This window comes from Calypte anna, chromosome 4A (assembly GCF_003957555.1).
Source record: "Calypte anna isolate BGI_N300 chromosome 4A, bCalAnn1_v1.p, whole genome shotgun sequence".
NCBI lineage: Eukaryota > Metazoa > Chordata > Aves > Apodiformes > Trochilidae > Calypte > Calypte anna.
In genome coordinates this window covers 4,336,258-4,359,282 of record NC_044248.1, presented here as the reverse complement: position 1 = coordinate 4,359,282, position 23,025 = coordinate 4,336,258, and the positions used below count along the sequence as shown (strand labels likewise).

General features: G+C 36.9%; 1 protein-coding gene across 2 annotated transcripts in view; it reads right to left on the bottom strand.

Annotated features, from left to right (window-relative positions):
* The window catches only part of STX18 (syntaxin 18), a 58,593-nt gene that overhangs the window by 26,866 nt on the left and 8,702 nt on the right, over positions 1-23,025 (bottom strand). The window contains exon 2 of one of the 2 annotated variants that reach the window (XM_030450145.1): positions 21,912-21,954. The exons of the other annotated variant lie outside the window; for it this stretch is intronic. The gene's annotated coding sequence lies outside the window, so the exon portion shown is untranslated. The remainder of the gene's footprint in view (positions 1-21,911; positions 21,955-23,025) is intronic. 2 annotated transcript variants of the gene reach the window in all.

Genomic DNA, 23,025 nt, shown 5'->3' with positions numbered 1-23,025 from the left:
ACTTTTGCAAAGTTTAGTCTGATTTGGAGTAATGGTTTTGGAGTAAAAGGTTTGGAGTAATGCAAGATGCTGCTTCTCTGAGAGAATGAAGGAAGTACAGAAATTGAGTTTAACTGGCCCCAAAAATGAGATGATTCCCAATCCCACCTCCTTGGATGGTCTTGTAGGAGTCCTGATGGAAGGGAGGAGGACATGGGAAAATAAAATAAAATTGCTGGTAAATATTTTCAAGAGAACCTCTCAATTTTTCAAACATTCATTAATAATTCAGTGTTAAAAAAAAAAAAAAAAGAATGCAAGTATTTTACAAAGCAACAGTTGTCCTACAACTGAAATAAATACAGCTTACTCAGTCTATCTGGGAAAGAGCATTAGAAGCTGTGCAAGTCTTAAAATCCTATTTTCATGCAAATGTAATTAAACAAACAACCAAAAAGAAAAAACAAATCAAAAAAGAACAAATCCACAGAGAAAGAACATAGAACTTTGGACAAACAGAAGATTAATTCCCCCGGTATTTATTTTCAAAGGATCAGCAGCTCTTTAAAAAGCAGAAAGAAGAAAAAATGTACTTAGTAAGGCCACAGATATTTGTTCAACTCAAAATAAGTATTGCCTTGGACAGATAAATATGCATGCACTTCCCTACTATGATTTCCTGTTCCATTTTCACTACAACTCAGTGTATTGGGTAAGAATTTTGCCACTTTTCAGTTGTCTGTATGATTAACAGGATGGGAAATTTCATCCCCTGCATCACAAATACTGTTCTTTTAGTACCCCCAGTTGCCTAAAGTGTGTTAGCAGCACAAGCAGTAAAATGGGAAACGAGGAACAAAGAATTAACTAAACCATTCCACAGATATTCCTTCTTATCACAACTGGAATTTGTTTTTATTATTAATAATTTCCTGCTCAGCTCAGACTTGCTACATCATGAAATGTACTGAATGGGTAAATAAAGCTCTGACTATGAAAGCAAAACATTTAAGAATCATACAGTGTTCCAGTACAATGGTCCTAAACAGGCAGAAAGAAAGTACTACAATGAGCAGAAACAGAGTAAGAACCATTTCAAAACGTTTGTATTAATATGGGAGCAGACATTAAACTAGAAAAGAGATTAGCAAAACTTTATAAGAAATAAGTCTTAATATTACTGCAATAGCTACAATTTGGGAGTGATTAACAAGCAGAAAGAATCAGAATGACAAGCAAGAACACTGTCTTACAGTAATTAATTCATCTAGTCACAAAGAGCATTCTATTTGGGCTAAAATTGTCATCGTGTGTTTGAATTGCACTGACCCCACTTTGCCTCTCCTTCATTTGTAAAGCCATTTTCATGAATTTAGAATGACACCATTATGCCCATACTCCCATCAAGCTCTTGGTTCCCAAGATTTGCATCAGAAGTGAGACTTCTTGTTCTGCTTTCCCTCAAATTCTAACAGCATCCTCTGCCATCCTGTGCTGTGGCCATTTCTCTTTGCCCTTTTCTTCCTGTGCACTCCACTGCCATAGTTTTTAATTCAGTTTGTAATTAGCATATAAAAAACCCCGACATAATTTCTAGAAAAAAAAATAAGGTCTCACTAACATAACAGGGAATGTGAATACTATTAAAAAAAAAAAAAGTGTTGGTTTGTTGTTTGGTTTGGGTTTTTTAGAATTTTTGGTACAATATCCTTGATTAGACAAACTCAAGCCTTGAAGATATCTCCAGTGTCATCAAACCCCACTTATTCTGGGGTTATCAGAGGCACCCCACAACACCCCAGAACACTTTTACAAAGTCACTAAGCTCCAGCCTAAAGGCATTAAAGCATCTCCCTACCCCAACTGAATGGCTCCATTAGAATCCTGCTGCTCTTGCCATAAGAACCCCCAGATTTCCAGCTTTACTGATTAACACCTTCTACCCATCTGTTCTTGCTGCAACCTGTGCTTCTATCATTCTATAAACCAGTTTATTCCCCTACAAGCTTTGCTTCCCTGCACTTGAGTTTCCCTTCAACAACCCCATCTCCAACTTCTGCAGCATCAAACCCCAACCTTTCAGCTCCACAGTTCTGAAGGTGCCTTTCCTATACTTTGCAGTTGCTCCAGGTTGTATCCATCCTTTTCCAAGGCTGATGACTGAAGGGCATTCACTGGTGTCAGTCACTTTGTACCTCACCTGGTAAGATCTCTTCTTCCAGCCTTTTCACTGACTAATTGGGAGCTCACTCTTATTTTACTGCTGGTTTTCTTTTTTTCTCCCCACAACTCATCCAGCACTTGCTGTGAGGTATCTGACTCCTCTCTTTCTCTCCTTCCTCTGATCATTCCCTCTTTAGTAAAATTTCTCCCTCTTACTCTTGGTATTGATTTTAAAACTTTTCTTTACTACTGTTCTTATTTTGGGGAATGCAAAATGTAATTCTAATATTAACTTCATTTCAGCCCAAAACTCTTCCAACACAGAAGCAGGGCTGCTGCTCAGTTATCTTACTCACTCAATATTTTCTCTGCTAATCTCCCCTGGATTTCTTATAGCATTTTATCAAACACTTCAACATCCTAATGAAGGAAAAGCAGATTTTCTTAACCAAGTTGGCTGGGCACATCCTCTTTTTACTAAGGCAGCAACTTACACTGCATCTATCTTGCTTTCTACTTTATTTTTCCCCCCCTTAAAATCTTTCCTGAATCCTGGACTCCTCCTGGTCAGGCCCTGCTGATTCCATTATCACTTTCCCTCCTCTGACTTAAATACAGGCATTAAATTTGCTTCCCTCCCATCTGCAATTAAAACTCTTTTCATCAAAAACAGCTGCCTCCACAACTTGGGATTTCTTAAACCCACTGTGTCTGAACTCAGCCCAAAGATTATCTGATAACCCCAGTTTGACTACATTAGAATTCCTGAGTTTTTGTACAAATTTCCAATTCCATGCTCTGGTTCCCAGTACATATCTTGCTTTTTACTCTGCTTGTTCATGCCTTTTCCCTTACTAGTTGAGTCTGGAGACCATGCCTAAACACTTCTTAATCTAAACACCAGCTGCATGACAAATCCACTTTTTTGCTAATTCTCTTTTTGTTCACATGGCTAAAGAATATTTTAACTTTGGAGAGTTTTAATACCATTAATTACCCCGCTGAGGACTGATTTTATCTCTATAAAGCTTCCCCTTCTGTAAGAGTTTTCTTGGCCAGCCTGCCTCTGGGCTAAGCTCTCATATCTTTTCTAATTAATCTTTCAGATGGACCTAGAACAATTTTAAATCCTGCTTTTGTTGCAGCAGATGCATTTTTGCCACTTCATTTCCCCACTGATCACAACTGCAACTTTTTATTTACTGTATATGCCCATTTTCCAAACAATTACACCCCAACTTGACCCAGCTGACAGAAGGACAGATGAAAGCAATTTGAAGCTGAAGCACAGACACATCTGAACATTCCCTCTTGCCCATTTTCTCTGCCTCCAGAAATCACCTTTCTCTCCTTCTCTGAAAGTCTGGAGCAGAAAAATGAGACCCTCCTTCAACCCTGAAATTATTTTCTTTTTTCTGCTGATGGGATGGGCTCAGAGAACTTCCCTTCATTGTTGCAGCTCTCTTGCACTACATAAAGACTCAACTTAACTTAGGGGGAGGAACTCAGTTTCCAGAGATGAGGGACATTCTCATGAGAATCATGGGAGGAAAAATACCTTTTCCTCCCAATACTGCCACCATCAGTTATACCAACAGCAACTTGAGCTCCCACCACCAAAATGCAGAGAGTTACGTTCTTTCTGTCAATGAAGACTCCTGGAGAACTCCAAACTTTCCTTCTTCCCAACACCACTCCCTTGAGGATCAATACCAGCACCAAAAAGGACTTATTTTAAAATGCCTCTTCTGGAGATGGGTGTTAATAATGCTTAAGGACAAATACAAAGAATTACAAAGAATCAGTTTCTTTCATTTCAGCTCCACAAATTAGTAGCACAAGGGAGAGGAGCAGCTGGGGAGCATCACTGGGGAACTTCCTAAAAGACTCCTCTGCCGTGAAAGGAGGTGGATTTATTTACAACTTGAACCTGGTAACCTCCTAAACTCAGCTCCCAACGCTCCAGACACCAGGGGTTATTTTAATAGTAGTTCTGATACAAAAAACCAAAACCCAGTTGATTTTCTGCAGTGAAGAAGCAGCAGCAGTTTTCCACTGGGTGGCAACAAAAGCACCAGCATCACATAAGTAAAAAAAAAACAAATCAAAAAACCCCACTATAAATCCACACTAAAGCTTGCAAGACAACTTTTAAGAAGTTACTTTAGGGTCCAGTTTCCCCTTTAAAAATGTTATCTTGGTTGTAAACTACCACTTCAATGTGTGTATCTCTATTTTGTTGCCACTGTGGATTTTTTCTTTTTTCTTTTTTTAAATAACTCTTACCAAACCATAAAAGCAAATATTGCATTTACTGCAGGCCCAAGACAAAAGGAAGCTGTGAATGGCTGCCATCTGCTACCACAGGTGGCATGCACAGCTCTATTTATCCTTGGGGCCTCCACAAAAACCTGGAGATGTTCTGCTGTTTCCAGCTTTGTTCTTCTGATTTCTGTGCGGGTTCTGTTTTAAACTAAGAGCAGCACTGGGGAAAGCCTTCTCCCCAAAGCAGCATCCTCAGAAGAACCAAGACCAGGGGATGTTGCATTAATAAAATGTGTGGTATATGGGAGGAGAACATTCTAAAGTCAAGTCAGTGAATTCAAAGTCACAATAATGAAGACTGAGGCATTTTGACTCTTCAAGGTATTTATAGTTTTAAAATATTAAAAAAATATATTATCAGCATTTTCTTTCCTCTCTCTTTTTTTTTTTTTTTTAATAAACCAAAGCAGATTTTTAAGGAATTGCTGCAAAAATCTGCAGTCACCCTTCTGGGATAAAGGAAAATAAACCAGAGCATCACAGGGAGGATTCAGTGGTCACTCACAAACCAGTCAAGAACCCTCTGACCTGAAGAAAGAAGAATTTGAAAATCTTTTTTTGAGAAGGAAGACTCTGTGGTTATGCTGCTCTCAGTTTCTCAGCAATCCCTACCCCATTTCTTTCCACTCCTGGGTTCCAATTTGCATACATTTAACCCACTGGAAGCAGCAGCATTGTTTACCATTCAAATGATGGGAGTAAGTTCCTGGGATACTGGAGAGAGAACTCCCAGTGCTGAATGGTCATTTGCACTGAGGAAAAAACAGTGTTTTCTCAGGTTTGGTCCTCCAGCAGAACAATGAGCAACCATATAAAATTAAGTGTTACACTGCACACTCTGTTGCCTCTCTGAATTTTGAGAGGGGATGCTTTGTTCAAGGGAAGTTTAAAAAAAAAAAAAGAAAACAACTTCCAAAAGGCAAAAGTCAGGACATGAAGTGTTTGTTGTTGATTGGGCTGTAAAGATAAAATAATCAAAGTTTTGCAATTTTTCAATATATCCAGAAAGTTCTAATGTTTTATTTAAATAGATCCCATCTATAGATTGATGAAAAGGTGACTACATTCTCCAAAGAGCAGAAGGTTAGGATTGCTAATATTTATATATTTATGTAAATATTTATGTATTTATGTATATATTTATGTATGTAATATTTATATCTGGACATCTTTATATATCATCTGTATCACAGGCATCATGTCTGATTCCAAACACAGAGCATAGGTTTGGGCTGAGTCTATTTTAGAAGAAATTAAGAATTTTAGGTGTTTGTGCTGCTGACCAAAAAAAAAAAAAGCACAGTCTCAGTCCCAGGAGGAGATACAGTAATTGGTATAAGAACACAAACTTGGTTTTATTACCAAAAAAAATTGTTTCATATGTCTAATCTATATATATATTAAAAAAAAATTCCATGGTTGTTGCACATACTGAAGGGAAGCATTTTCATACATCTGGAATCAACCCAACTGAATAAGATGCTGCAAACCAAATTTATACTAAATAAATATTAATATTCAGAGCTTGGGCTCTTACCTGAACTACAGCAGTTGGGAAAGACTGGTTAGGAAAGTTTTTTTTACACAGAAATAAATCCTATGGAGAAGTTTTCCACTACACAGCATCTTTGAATAGACAGAGTTAAAAACTTTTTAAGCACATAGAAAGTCCCTCTGAGCTTCCTTCCAGGCTGCATTTCCAGCACTGTCAGCCCAGGGCATTCCCACACAGGCTCCTGCAGGATGCTGCCTAAGGACAGCCAAGATTTTGGGGTTGAAAATGCTGTTACCTGGATTCAGACACCAGAAACTTCAAACCTTCCAGTACAAGGATTCCTGATGGATACAGTGACACGCACCAAAGGTTAAGCCAATGAAATTAAACCAAGTTTTAGCTCCGAAATGAACGGTTCTTCAAGGGGCTGTGGAAGGTGACTTTTTGGGAGGCCATGAGGTGGTGCTGTCCTACCAGAATTCACTGCCGAGGAGCTCCGAGCAGCCCGGTTTGGGTTGATTTGTCTCTGGAGGGGATACATTTGGTTTAGGTTTCCCCGGCAAACGTGGAAGTTTCTTAACTGGGTCACGCAGATCAATTGCTCTCGTAATCTGAAACCCAAAAGAGCAAATAATATCTAAACTGTGGCATGGGGGTGGCCCGACAGTGGGAGAGGGTGGGCAGGAGGAGAGGAGACAGCCAGCCTGGCTACCTCTAATCTCAGGAAAATTGGGACTTGGTTCGGTTTCTGCTTTACATCAGCATCTATGTTAACAGCAGATGGGCAGGGAAACATTTGAATTGCATTTTATTAGAGGTCTTGCATTCAGAGGAAAGGAATTAACATTAACCAAGACCAGGGGATGTTGCATTAATAAAATGTGTGGTATATGGGAGGAGAACATTCTAAAGTCAAGTCAGTGAATTCAAAGTCACAATAATGAAGACTGGGGCATTTTGACTCCTCAAGGTATTTACACTTTTAAAATATATTAAAAAAAAAAAAAAAAATCAGCATTTTCTTTCCTCTCTCCCCCCTTTTTTTTTTTTTTTAAACCAAAGCAGAATTTTAAGGAATTGCTGCAAAAATACACAGTCACTTTTCTGGGATACAGGAAAATAAACCAGAGCATCACAGGGAGGCTTCGGTGATCACTCACAAACCAGTCAAGAAAGAAGAAAAACCAATTTTCAAACCCCTAGACTGGAGCAGAAAATACTTCCCATCAAACTGGCAAGAAGGAAAAAGTAAAAAAGCCAAAAAGCCCTGTCTTGTACAGTAAGCAAAAAGTAATTTGCTTTTCAAGGCAGTATTTTTTTTTAATTCCTACTTTACTGAGCATAATGTACAAATCCTGCCTATGGCTCAGAAATTGCCTCTTATTGACTTTTTCTGCTGTTTGCACTGGAAATGCTGAGCCTCAGAAGTGCACTTTAGGTCTACATTTGGGTTATCTGGATTTTTATTCACTGTGCAAAGGGGAAAACTTGGTGGCACATCACTCACTACCAGCCCAAAAGGCTCACATTTCATCTTACCATACTTCCCTTAAAATAATGCAATTGGGATAAGATTTGGTTAAGTGCATGGCAAAGATTATTGGTTTAATTTGGTGATAAATGCAAACTCGTTTTCATCCAAGATCCTTCGAATGAGAGGAAAGAAAATGAAGACCTAAGAGCTGGAAAGGTCCAGTTCTCCACTGAGCACAATAAAGGCTGAAAGTCTCCAGAGTTATCACTTTATTTATGGGTGATATCACTTTACTTTGGTTTTGGACAGTTTATTGGACTGCTACTGGGGGTGGAGTTGCTGTAGGTTTTATAAAATGTATAGCAAACTCCAACTGTATATAAAAATTATTTTGAAGCCACTGAATTTTTAAGATTAAATTATCCAAGTGTATCTCGTGTTCTTAAAATTATTTTGATGCTTTGTATTTTTTGATATTTGCATTTTGATTTTGTATTTTGATTTTTTTTGATATTTGTATCTTGTATTTGTATTTTATAGGATAACTTATAAGCACTGAATTTCAATTCTGAACTAGAAAGCTGCAATAAATGTAGACTTTAAGATAAGGAAAACCATGTTAATTTTGTCACTGTTTTCTTAGGTTTTATGGGAACACAGTGGTTTGATACCTGCACATACAGAAGCACATTTAAATATCCTGAATATAGTCAGGAACAGGAGGTGATTTCCAGAAAAAAAAAAATAAGCAGTAGGCTTTCTACACTGAAAGCTCATGCTGAATGTAGCCTTCATTTATCCTCCGTGGTAACAAACAGTTTCAATAGAAAAAGAAAAAAGCAACAACATCTGATTTTAATAAAACTTACTATTTCCCTTTTTCTTGTTTATCATCCAACCCTAATCATAACTTTCTCTAAGGTTTATATTTATGTATATTTTTAATACAAACATCCAAAACCTCACTGACTAAAATATAAACCCCACAACAATTGTGGGGAATGTTTTGGTTGCGAGATAAAAGTAAATTGGTCAAAATACATCTCTGCAATAATTGGCCTTTGCCATTGCTATTTAAAACACTCCATTTACAGCCTTTTAGGAACTGCATTTGACTTTCCTTGTGTCTTCTTTTGGAGAGATTTTTCTTGTCCCTGGTTCTCACAGTCTGAATCCGTTTAGTCCTGTTTTCTTGACTCGATGTTTTACAGTGCAAGGAGCTTTCCTGTCTCATGGAATGGATACACCTTAACAAAAAGTTATTCTGTCTGCCCACCATCATGAAATCCTGAATTTTATTTTTTGCAGGGCAATTCAGAGAGTTCCAAGTGCCATGGGTTTCACAGTGGGACTAAACTGGACCCACCAAGTCATGGCTCCTTTGCCAGGAAGCCCCATTGCAGACAGAACTCTGTATTTTGCTGTCTTTAAAGCAAAAAAACTGATGCAGCAAAAAAAGCCACAGCCCCCAATCTCCCCCTAAATCCTACCATTTGGCAAAGTCTGATACAGAGGGACAAGCACCATTTTGTTTCAGGGTTCAAGTGTTTCTGGATTGTTCAGCAGCACAATAATATTCTTAATGCAAAGCCCCTTTCATTACATTTCAACAGTTTCATTTGTATTACATAGATTAAAACATCACTTCAGTGGTTGCTCCAGGATTTATACCAAATAACTTTCCATTAAAACACTGGACAGGACCAAGAAAACACTGTCAGAAAAAGGTTTGATTCCTTACCTAAAGTATACACGAAGATCAGACAAAAAAGTAAGAATAAACAGACTGGAAAGAAGCTAATTCTGTACACATTCAGATATTCATCCAAGTGATTTATGGTGTTGGCAGAAAAATGAAGATAAATGACCCTTTTTAGCACCATCCTCACCCATCTCTCCTCATCCCAAGACCTGGATCAGCTGCCCTAAATCTTAGGTCCTTACTAAGCCCTGGGCTCTGTAAGTCCTGATGTGGCTGATGCAGTGTGACACAGGGATAAAGGCCACTCACACCTCTGGAAAATCTACATCCCTCCTCCAGCCCTAGGAAAAAGAGATTTCTCCTTCTACCAGAAGGAGCTTTTTTAAGAGAAAAATATTTTGGCTAAACTGAGGTGAAGAAAACAAAGTACCAAAAAAAAAACCAAAAAAACCAAAAGCCCCCCAAAAACAAAACAAAAAAACCCCCCCAAAACCACAACAACCACCCAAAAAAAAACTAAACAAAGAAACCTACCCAAAAAACAAAACAAACACACACACAAAAACAAAACAAAAACCAACCAACCAAAAATAACAACAAAAACAACCCTCCCCCCCAAAAAAGACCCCCCCACAAACCCCTCAAAAACAAACAAACAAAAAAACCCCAAATAATTCTTTTAATACCTCTTGGACAGGAAAAGGACACAAACCAAATCAGTGGTGAAACCCACTCTGCTAATATTATTCCACTGCTTCCACACTGCCCCTTTCTAGAAAATAATAAAATGGTAATAAATATATAAATATTTATGATATAAATAAATAAATGGTAATAAAATGGTAATTAAGGCAAACCAGAGTTCTCAACTCTACAGCAAGGGTCAGAAGTTTATCAGAGCACCAGCTGCCCCAAAAGCACCACTAGGACCTAAAGACACCTTACTTTGTCTTCACTCAAGAATCTCCTGACATGACTCCTGTCCAAGAAAAAATCCTTCCTGAGAGTAAATCACTGTCATATTTATATTAACTACAAAATGACCAGGAGCTTCCCATGGTAATAGATGATGTGGCATGAAAAAGTGTGTCTGGATCCTTCCATTTGTTCCCCAGAAATTGCTATTCATATTTGGTTTGATTTCTCTAGGGGTATTTGCCAACTGGTTTACCCTATGGAAAAAAAAAAACTAAATCAAAACCAACTTGTCCCCCCCCCAACCATGGGGAGAATAATTTCTGCTAGAAAAAAAAAAATCTGGAAGTTTCTACCAAGTTCCTGCAGAATTTGGGAGAAGAAAGCCATAGCTGTAAATAAATAAAAAATAAAAATAAAAAATCATTTTAAAAAATCAATGCTATTCTTTCTTACCTGAGTAATGCTGACAATGTATTTTTAATCACTGAAAGCAGAAACCCCTGACAAGGATTTAAGTTGTGAATTGAGGCACTTTTCCTTTCTCACTTATTCTCAGGCATGAATCTCAGTAAGACTTTTTAAATGTCCATTTCCTGTAATTTTGGTGATTTCAGAGTATAATTATTTTTACATTTTTTATGATGCCTTTGGGGTATCATTACAAATATTTTTTAAGCATTTAAACTTAGAAAAATAAAATTAAGTAATAGCTTCTCTTAAGGAGAGACTGTCAGTCCTGTTCTGAATAAACAATTCCTTTTAAAAGCAACCTAGAGATTTATATCTGCTGTAGCCATCGAAATGAATCCTGAGTTTGAGTAAAAGAGAGTAAAACATAATTTGCTTAATAAAAATTCAGAATATTATTGCAAATGAAAGTTGGGCTGCTGCTTTTTTAATTCATCAGACAGCTCTGTAGGCAGCTGGAGGATTTTATTTGATTTACTACTTGCAACTTAATCATACTCAACCAATCTGAACAAAGCATTCAGATTTCTAAGTATTTTTAATTTATTTGAGATAGATGTCAATCAGTAAGGGAAAAAAGTTCAAGACTCTCCAGCTTAAAGAAGCTAAAGTTAAATATAAGAAACATTTTTCATGATAAGAGTAATCATGAGAAAGTGCTGTGGCATCGTGAGGTCAAGAGATGACAGCAGAGAAGTTTGGGAGTTTTTCATATTAAAAAAACACAAAACAGGGAGTAGCAGAGAAGAAAAAAAAAAAAGCACAAACTGGGAAATATTTTTATATGTCAGCATAGCTAAAACCAAATCTTATTATGTTCAGAAAAAACAGTGTTTCCCATAGAGCAAGTATTTACAAGATTGCATGAAACATTCCAGCATGCAGACCCTCAAAAACCAGGATAATGCACAAGGAACTTCAAGGTCAAAATTATTAAATATTTATAGCTCAGTTTAAAAAGAGCCCAAAAAGCATCAACATTTGCTCTATATTCAAAAAGCTTGACGTTCACATGAGGAAACCCTGATGTACTTCACATCACAAAATCCAGAAACCACAACCCAAAACCTAGGAAATCTTTCTCATCACAAGAAATACTTTCCTGTGGGAATACCTGTAACAGGCACAGAAATTTAATTGAAGTTATGAAAAATATACAAGTATGGAGTAGAAGGAATCTACCAAAAGAAATGCAACCTCACATCAGTTCTCTAATTCCAGATAAATTCTCATGGAGCACTTCTAGATGTTACATTACCTGTACCTAAGACTTTCTTCTACACCTCCCCCAATCACATCATTAGGAAATTATCAGAGCATCAACCAAATAAAAAATAAATTCAGCCTTATTTCAACTAGAAAGTTAAACTTTGAACTCTATCAACCACACTAATCTATTATACAGTGACAGATATATGATTGGAGAAATAAAATTAAGCTGCTTAAAAGTCAGAAGTTCCTGAGTACTCAGTAACTGTTCCTAAACCAGAGTATGAACTCTGGAAGTTTTTCTCCAGGGGGTAACTCACTGCTTTACAAGTTGAAAACCAGACAGATTTCCAGGTGAAAAATATGTTTCCCATAATTTATAACCTTATTCCAACTTTTTTTCCCCTCACTGCTCGTGGTGCAGAGATGAGTTTCCAGTATGACACTGCTCTCATTTAAAGAAGTGAATATGAAAGGGCAACCACTGCAAGAGCACTGAGTGCCAAGAGGAGGTTTTTGTTGTCAAGATGTAAAATGACATTTCCCACCCCAATGTGTGAACAATTCTAGGATTTCCCCATCACTCCAGCCAGGCTGCCATCTGTAGTGTTACTCCAAATACTTCTTGCCTTGAGATCCCCCTGGGTAAAAACTCAAAACCTGGACCTGGCCCTTCATTCACAGCCAGAAACCAAAAGTGTTGCTTCCAACAGCTTTAATTTTCCAAGAAAACAAAGGTAAGGCAATGACACACTGAAAATGTTTTCATCTGAGCTCACTCCCCCTCCTCACTCAAACAGAGAACGTAGGCAACTTTCCCAGCAAAGCAACCTTCTCTTTCTTGCAGCAAATTTAAATCCCATGCTCCTGTTTTCCTCCCCCCACACATCCACTCTTCCGGGGAAAAAATTTCTTCCAGCTGCATCCAAACCCCAATGACACTGAATGTCCTCTGTGTTCCTCTCACCAGCACCTCAAAGAGCTTTATGAACACCTCTGTGTTTAGCAATACTCCTCAACTGCAACAGGAAAAAAAATGTCCAAAAATAGGACATATTTAGGGCCTGGGATATACTGGCTCAAATGCTTGCTCTTGCAAGGTCATTTGTATTAATCACCAGAAAAGCAATTTGGGTGTGATTAAGCTGAGCTAAGCAGCTGGGTGCTAAGACAGGTGAATAATCATCATCTAACAGGTGAGGTAAAAGCTTCTGGTTTCCTCCCTTACCCCAAGTCCATCCAGGGGAATGATCAAGGAGACTCAGCCAAACTCAAGGTTGACATGGACATCAAAAAGCTTCTCATAAAGAAACCCCTGCAATGAAGTCAGCTTTGCAAGGCACCTGAAATACACCTTTCACTGAGTGGAAGACTGTCCATAAAGCAGTTTTCCAAAACATCTCCCTTGCCCCCCTTGGGCTGTGATATCTGATTTGTGGGGAGAATGGGATAACACAAGAAACTGATGGGAAATATTGGTGTTTCAGCAGATATGCAAATGTAGAAATAGAAGCATCTCTTACAAAATGTTTACTGGTTTGCATATGGTTTTCCTTCCAAGTTAAGAGTTAAATGTTACTGCATCTTGCCACAGTTTCAAAGCTCTCACATGAATTCCCTGACCAGTCCCTCATGTCAAGGACAGAGGTGACATGTTTTCCAGTTGTTTTTTTACAAAATTTGGGTTACTAACACCTGGTTTACAGATGTCATACCACTGCTCCACAGCTCTGCAATGCAAATGAGTCAACATGACTGAAATATTCCATCGCTATTGCAGTATTTTCCCCACGCACTAGCAGGATGCAGAGGGTCACAGAATCATGGAATGGCTTGGGTTGGAAGGGACCTTAAAGCTCATCCAGTCCCAACCCCCTGCATGGGCAGGGACACCACCCACCAGCCCAGGTTGCTCCAGATGTATATGGGGAAAAAAGAAAATTAAATGTGAGGTCTCTCCCCACTGGGGAGCTCTCTCACCAGCTATTTCAAGATGAAAAATTTAAAGCTATGAATCAGAATACGAATACAAAAGCTTCACACTGAAAAGAGGTGAAAAAGAGCAACATTGAAAAGTGAAGGAAAGGAAGAGCTAAAGAGCTGAAGATAGAAGAGAATAAAAACAGCAGCAGAGGGCATGGAGTGAAGTAAAGAAAAACCTCAAACATTGTAAGATACATCCTGGATAAAGCAGTAATTGTCTTTTCAGTGCAAGTATGAGAAAGACAAGAGCTAACATGTATCTGGAAGTACAGGACCTCCATTTAGGGTAATATAAAAAAAAACAATAAAAAACACAATAGGAGGAAGAAACAAATCTCTCAAACAATTAAAACTATTAGGATGTAAAATATTCTCCTTGAAATAGCCTAAAAAACCCTACTGTACACATGTGTGTGTATATATATATATACACATTACTAGAGAGTTAACATGACCTCATGTTTTTAATAGCATGTTTTACTCCCTAGGACATCAGTATCAGAATGAGAGCATCCCAAAATTGTAATTTTTCCCCCCACAAACACACAACAATTTCAAATGCTTGCAGCTCTATGCAATGGAAAAGCTCACTGCTTTAGTATAACACTACAGTAGCAGTGCAGATAACCAAAATTTTAGTATTTAAATGAGTCTGATGGTATTTTTTGTCTTTTTTGTGTCCTGAATGTTCCTCAGTCCCCTTCATAATGCTTCAAACACTGTTCTGCAGTATGCAACTCGAGTGTCTGCCTGACATGACTACAGCATCAATAAGCACCAAACAGACAGACAAAAATTACTGACAGAAACACAGAGAAGGAAAATAAAACCTGTTGTCTAAATAAAAAGTTTGCCTAATGTAATTTAGTTTAGCTGTATTTAGTTGCACTATCACCAATCAGCTGAACTGTGACTTTTTATGAAGTTTAAATAACTCACCATGATTTTTCTTCTACTTAAACTGATTTGTGGAATTTGCACTTAAGAAAAGAAAAAGCCTTGACTTTTCTTTTCCTTTTAATTTCTCTTTTGAGAGAAATTAGGGACACTAAAAAGAATATGCCTTTCTTCTGCTGCAGAAAACAGAGCACTGACTTGTTATCTGTGGGCAGCAAATTTATCCTTCCTGGAGTTTGAGGTTTTTTTACCATTTAAATAAGCAAAATGTACTGGTAGAGAAATCAGGACAGGAACACACACAAAAAAGAATCAAATGGAGCACAAAGAAGAAAATACCAAAAATGAGAAGTCAGTGACACTAAAATTGTAAGAGATTTCAGAGAGCTATGAGGAAACACAAGACACCGAGCTAGAAATAAAAGCACACACTGTCAAAAAAAAAACCAAACAAGTAAGAGTTGTTTTTTGTCAAATTCAGATAAAATAAAAAACCCACAAAACAAACCAACAAAAACCACCACCAACAACAAAAAAGATACTCTTTTTAAATGAGTAAAACAGGAGAAAATGGGGCAACTCTTTAGGAGCTACTAATTTTTGTCCAAGTCAAATTCAGGAATTATCATTTAGTTAAAATTCCCCATTAGGTTTAAAAATGATCCTGCAAGGAAAATTAAATGCATTTACTCAAACAGAAACGTTTAAAATATGTGTGCACTCCACCTGGTTCAAAGTGTGTGCTCCAAGGCATGGGACCCAGTGAATATATCCACAATCTGTACCAATACACCACTGAACATACCCACTGAAGCACAGAACTCCCCTTTCTTAAACTGAAAACAAGGTATTTTTAAAAAAAGAAATAGTACAAACTGGTTTTTCTTGCATTACAAACATAAAATGTATGGAATACACATGGTAAAAAATTTATTAAGCTGTGCTAGTTGAGTGCAGCTTCCTCACTGAAAGTCAGTGACTTGTGCAGCAGCCACAAAACAGTTCTTTTGCTCATGAGCAAAGAAGTGGGACCATACCAACCAACCCTCATGATGAACCAACCTGATAAAGTCATGAAAAAAATCTTAAGAGACTGTGAAAGTCATTGTTTCCATTTTTACACAGCTTTTGTCTCTTGTAGCATGCACTGCTCTCAGCAATTCCTGCTCCTAGCTTCATAATTTGGGGTTAGAGCAGAAGTGTCTTCTCCAGCTGTGGCAATTCTGTGACTCTGTGTCACTACATCTTACAAATAAAGTTACCTGCATCACACTAAACACAGCACAAAATCTGGACTTCTTGTTTCAGGTCACCTACAACCCCAAGGCATTGCCTTAGTTTACTCTCAGAACTTATTCATTTATCTCTGGGTCTAAAATTCATTTCTGCAGCTCTGTGCAACACCAAAGGAAGGAAACAGCACAAGTGACAGATGCAGCAGCCTTGATGCAGTGACCTTTTCCTATGAAGCTTTAACATAATGACAGAAATTAAAAATACAGAAATTTATATCAACAATTTTCAATTACAAAGTCTGGTGGTATCTTGAATGGCAGCATAAACTTCAGCAGAATTTTCAGGGGAATTATTTCCTGTAGCCTTTATGGTAAAGAGGAGGAAAAAAGTGCTAGGAGTCTTACTGGAAGCATTCAGTGTTTTTAGGTGGTTCTTTTATATAGTTCTTTTATTCTATAATAAACCTATCAATACAAATATGATTGTACAACAGATGATATTCTCCACTAGCAACAACAGCTGAAAGGTCTTCTGAACTCCTGATGTGGAGTGAAGCAGGGAGGAAACAAGAAGTTCTCAGACCTTTTATAAACAGAGTTTTGGTGAAAGACCGAAATTCTCCTGAGTGCTTGGCAGTCCTTCCTTTTTGCAACAAAAAACCCCAAAACAAAACAAAATGAAAAACATTGATCTTTTTTAATAAAGAAAACAACTAGGTCTCCTCATCATGTATTGTTACAAATTTTGCTTTAAAATTATGATTAGGAAAATGGTTTGATATATTTCCTTATTGCCTTTTCAGAACACTTCTATCCTATAAGAACACTTATATCCTTTTCAGAATTTATCCAGAAAACTGCTATACATTACAAAAAGAAAAAAATACAAAAACCACACACACACAAGAAATAAAACAACCCAAACAAAGCACAAACAAACAAACAACCCCCCAAAAAAAACCCCAAACAAAAAGACAAAAAACAAACACCCAAAAAGATAAATATTAGAGAACTTGTCCCTTGCTTGTAAGTTTTAGAAACAAAACACACCCAGACTCATCAAGGTGATCTCTTGGGCTTCTCAGCTTTACAGACAGACAACATTTCATTGGAACAGCTTTTTCCTCAAGTGTTACAAGGAAAACCAATTAAACATCAAAAGATTCCTGCCTGTCACATCGGATTTGCCACTCACTGGTCCTGTATGCCTTCCTCACGAAATAGGTGTTGACTTGGAAATCATCACAAGCCACATTCTTAACTAATTGCAGCAAATCCTGATTACTATTAAGAATCAGCAAGTTAAACACACCAATCAACACGGCCATCACTTGCAGAGAATGCCACAGAATTAAAAATGCACTGTTTATTCTGTCCTTAATCATTGCTACCAAAGAGAGAGAAAATGCACTGCAGTAACAACAAAAGTCTTGCACATCGTGGGTAGGTTTTGCTAACTTCAGGTATCTTTATTGCAAAGATTGCTTTTCAAGTGAAGGTTGGATGTAATAAGGAGTAAAACCATGGTGCTGGCAACGTTACTGTGTCAGGCAGTGACTGCAGCAGGAGAGACATCTCAGTAAAATGTGAATTCCCTGCTTTGGTTCAAAAGACAACTTGTAGCCTGGATGGATGCTTCTAAAATTACCTGGCTGAATGGATAACTACTGAAATAAACTAATAAAATGGTGAAAAAAATTGTTTTCAACATAATTTCTAATCTGTGTCAACTACTGGTAGGTTTGGGGTTTGTTTTTTCAGAGGAGCAAAAAGCAAAGTTCTTTTTATTTGAACATGAAAGATACTGATACGAGCAGAGAATAAATTACACTATTTTGTTCAGTTGCTTTCATTATTTCATTCCAGTAATATTAAAGATTCAAAAGAGCTGGGTTTAACCCCCTTTTTTTACATTTAAAATTATTTGTTTGGTAAACTCCTGGGACTTGGAGTCATTTTATTAACTTGACTCAGGTAAAAACACAGCCATAGAGAGTAAGCAGGTCAAGAGGGAAGAACTTTCATGATCTAGCAGCTAGGTAGCAAAATAAATTCTTTTCAAAACTATCAAACAAAGCTAAAAATAAAATTAGATATAAATTCAAGTTTTAGACTGTGGTCAATTGAGGTCTAGACAAAACCCTATGTTTGTTCACTGCCTAGTCTCCAGTCTGCTCCAAGTTTGAAAAGGTAATTGAACTCAGTCTATAATTACTGGATTAGATACAGATGGGCTCTGTACATTTCAGGGGAGGAAAGAACTGTTTTGATTCATTTTATGATTGCCTGTAAGGTCAAACTTTTCAAAATGCACTTTCATCTGTTAAATGGTTTCTCAAAGTCCCAGGGGAACATCTTCAATAACTGATGTTTTAAGCAATTTGGTCTATCAGATCCAGTCTTTGAATGTAATAGGCTGTCCATTTTCTAGAATTATAAATGTGCATGTAGGTTAATTGCTACAACTCATACATATTTTCAAAACTACACTTTTTTTTTTTTTGGAAACATTGCAAGTTTTACCTAACAACTGTTATGCATAAATATATGTAGAATTCTTTTGGTTTAAGGTACAGAATATCGTTGGAAATATGAATAAATAAAAATTAGAAGTGTCCTTACTCGTAATTCCTTCCCATTTGTCAGAAGTTTTTGAGAATGCTCTCTCAGGACCCAATTCAACATGGTATGAATAATCCAAACCAATTCAGTACATTACTTACAGACACACAAAAAAGAAATAACATACCTTAATAAAAAACCTGTAAAAAGCACTTGAGAAGACTTTTTTTTTTTCAGTACTCTGAGTCTTCATCCTCACTCACAAGATTAACTGTAGAAACAAGCATTAAACTTTCACTCTAAGATTTTTCTGCAAAACCTTTTCTTCAGTTAAATCAACCCTAATTCTGCAGCCTGTTTCAGTACAACCAGGATTTCATTTTGCAGCTTTGAATGTCTTGCTTAGTTAGAAATCCAACTGCTCCACAAAGCATATTTTGCTCTGCTCTCAGTCAGGGACTCTCAGAGCTACCCTGACAGCAATTCAGGCAGAAAACACATCATGCAATCAGAAGGCAATGTAATAGTTTGGTTCACATTCTTAAAAGAGGTAGAAATTTAAGTTGCAGCTTACTATTCAAACGTTTCAGTTAACTGCGTTACAATCTGCTTGCTTATAAAATTCCAACAAAAGAGCATTTTTGTTACAATATATATTGGTATTTAATCAACATCATCTCACTGGCAACAGCCTCAAAGGGTTGTCTTTGTAGGATCAGACACCTGTAGGACTGTTCTGCCAGAGAGCTGGTACTTAATAAGAATAATAAGGAATATATTAATGTTAATATAATATATATTAATGTAATTAATGTATATATTAATTATATTATTATTTATTAATGTTAATATAATAAGGGAATAATAAGAAATATGTTAATATAATCTCCCTCTGTCTCCAAGTTTGCTAAGCAAGGGCTTAAGAACACAGCAATGATCTCAGATAATTTCCATGATCAACAATTTTTCATATGATTTCAAAGTTCTCCACATAAAGGGCAAAACCTGAAGTCAGACCCAGCTCCTAGGAAGCCCCAGGAGAAAGCTGCCTGAAAGTGACATTTGTATTCCTGCCCTGGAGGAGATCCTGACTGTCAGCTCCAGGCTGTGCAGAATCCACACTGCAACCTGCAAATGGATGACACTGTGTTTTAAGAATTCTTTGATACAAATCAGTTTGTTCAGAATAATTTGATCCATAAGAAGCCTGCCAAAAACTGAAGGGTTTTTTTGTAGAAGCTCTTCTTTAAAATGTAAAAGCATCAGTAACAACCATGCAGACATTTAAATAAGGGCTTTGAACTGTTCTTCAGATTATTACTGTCAAAAACAAACACTGAAATTTACTCAAAACATAAAAGCCATCTCATTTTCATTATCTTCTTTCCCATATCTCTAACTGATGCTTTGAAATGTATTTTTAATATATTTATACTGAGTATGAATACTACGTGGAATAATATTCATATTAGATTTTACACAGGATGCATGGGCTGAATTAAATAATAATTAATCCTTAAAAGATCAAGGCTTTTCTTCATTTACTGTAAGCAAAGCTTCCTTCAAAAACTATTCATGCCTCATTTTCCCTGTAAAATAGAATTATAATAGAATAAGTATTTCACAGGTACTGTGTGAAACCACAAAGTGCTCCTGCAACTACTGCAATTTTTCAAACAACAAATTGTGAAGAAATGGTAAAGTGATGGCCAGACCACAGCACTGTGCATTCTGTATGACATAAACCAGATAAAATTAATATGAGACAAGAAGTTCTCCTGGGTCACATCTGAGACCAACTAATGGACTCTGAGAATTTTTTCCTGTTTTTTTCTTCACATTTTCAAGACCTTTAAGAAGTATTCTCCTCTATCTGTGATATACTCCTTTAAAATCATATTCAAAACCATAACAAACACTATCAGAGCTGTAATAGGGATTTCCCATCTGTACTTCAGTGGGTTTCATAGCAAGCTAAAAATCTTAGGAACTGGAAATATCACTAGGAGAAAGTTAGTCCTGCTCACATCATGGTGCCCCATTGTGTCTTTACAGAAATCTTTAATAAATAAAGGACATTTGACAGAGGTGAAACTGAGTCAGGAGGTGACTACAGCAATGTAGTGTTATTTAATCAATACCTCAAACTGATTAATGACTCCTTCAGCCTTTAAAAAATTATATTAACTGTCTTTGTACACCCATTCATCCTCTGAAATTTGTGAGAAAGAAAAAAAAAAGCATTACAAAGTGGTTACTTACTTCATGGTAACTTCTGTGAGAGATCACCAGAGTAAACCCCCTGATAAGTCTAAATTGGAATTTGGTTTTTTAAATGCTTTAACATTGTCTCCTGGAAGTTCATTTATTATTAAAAATGAGGACAGAACACTGATACTTTTGCACAGCCCAAGGTCAGACTGATCAGAGTCAGAGGCCACTGGAGCAGTAGTCTGGGATTTGGGAAACCAGTATCCAATTCTTTGCTTTGGTACCAAGCAATGTCCCATATGTAAAAAGGAATTCCTGAGCCATCCCCATGCATTAACTCCTGCACTCCTGATAAATATCCTGTGTTTTTTGGTATACATGTAGTGCAGTTAGGAGATTTCAAGGGATGTAGATCCTATGGAATTTAGGAACAACTGAACCACACCACAAATAATCTGTACTTTTTTCAGCAATGTACCTTATTTTTGCTTTTTTCATAAGATCCATGAACAAATGGGACACTTTTTTTTTCTTCTGATCATGCTCTCTTACAAAATAGGATCAAAACATTTCTCAGCACCAAGCAGATTTTTCAGACTTTAGGTAATTTTTGTAGCTCTTTCCTATAAAAAAACCAGCAAACCAACCAACCAAAAAAACCCAAAACAAAACAACCTTCCACCACCACCATTTCTAGAAAAGGTTGGCATCAGAACTGGACACTTTGCCACTTTAGTAATGTGTCTTTAGTTGATAATTCCCTCCATTTTGCATTAAACTAATACCTTCTAAGAGCCTATGCTTCTTTATTTTGGTACTGACTCCCATGGGCTATATTCATCAGGAGCCAAATATTTATCAGGCCAAATTATGTCCATGATATTCACAACTAGAACTGATAAATGTCTTTCTTACACGTGCAAAAGTAGGATCACACCAGGGAAATCTCTGAATATATGCAATTATCTTTCTATACAGTTGGCTGAGCCATGCTTTAATTTAAGCTTACATTAAGGAACTTCCCATTCAAGACTGGAGTAGAAACTACATTATGCACCACACTGTCCAGCCAAACCTGTACAGAGAAAACAACATGGAACAAAGAAAACTGAAGAAAGGAGAGTTTTAAATTAATGAAAAATTTGTAACTGTCACTTGAAAATGGGTATGCAACAAGGTTCTGAAAGAAGAGTATCCCAAGAACACACACATCTGTTTAATATTACAAGCCAACTGTCAACATCCTAAGTGAAGATTTAATTTAATATTTTTTCTTTCTTGATGTTTTACCTTTAGTCAATGCCTCATGAGAGTATCAGCTTTCTATAAGAAACTGTTAAATATAAAGAAATGTTATTGTAGCATGTTTATAAAATCATAGTTTGAGAACTTTTTATTTTTCTAAAGCCTGACCACAACTTAATTATCTGCAGGACATTCCAAGCTCACAATTGCAAGCTCCAGTTCCCAAGCAATTTTAAACAATATCTACTGTACAGGACATATGGTACTGCAAATACCACAACATGGTAGTGTTTCCAAAGTCAGCATTAATGCCTCTAGATATGGGTTTTATTTTCAATAAATATTTGTTTCCTTACTAATCATTAAATGGTTTTCATCACCATTACATGTTTGACTTTTGCATGTTAGTTTGCTATCACCATTTATTTTTAATATGTGAACTAGTGATAAAAAAGGAGAAAAATAATGTATAATATGTCTTATGTTATACATAAAGTGTTTTAAGTGTGCAGAATATGTGTCTCTGCAGCTCATATAATCCTCTGCTTCTCTTCCAGCAAAGAGCAAAAGCAAGAAAAAAAAATTGTTCAACTAGAGAGAAGTTAGGGGCTAAAAATGAGACCACCAGCTCAGCCAAAAACTCCAGGAAAGATGGAATTTATCTCAGAAAGAGAAATCTCAAACAGCCTGGGAATTCAAAGTTGTTCCTACTTTTTAAGAACTCCCAAACCAGCCTGAAAAGAGGCATGAAAAAACCCCACCATGTAATTACATCTGTATTTTGCACATGGCAGTCTGAAAACCAGCAGATGACACAACACTTCTAGAACAACTCCAACACTGTGTTTTCCTCCCCAAAATACCAATATTTGGTAAAACACCTCGATTTCAACACATTGCTGACCAATTCCCTTGTCTTCCTGCCCCTTTAATCAACTTTCCCAATCTCTGGTGCCTGTTTGAAGAATCCAGATCCTTGGCACTCCCTGGCACACAGAGCCAACCTGAGGAGTACTGAGTACATTTGAGGACATTTTTTCTCTATTTCAAAAAGATTGTTGAATAACCATATTAGAACAGCAGAATATTAGATCTCTAATAAACCTGAGACAAACCAGCTTGAAACCCATTTCACATTTGCTTTCCAACTGAGGCATTG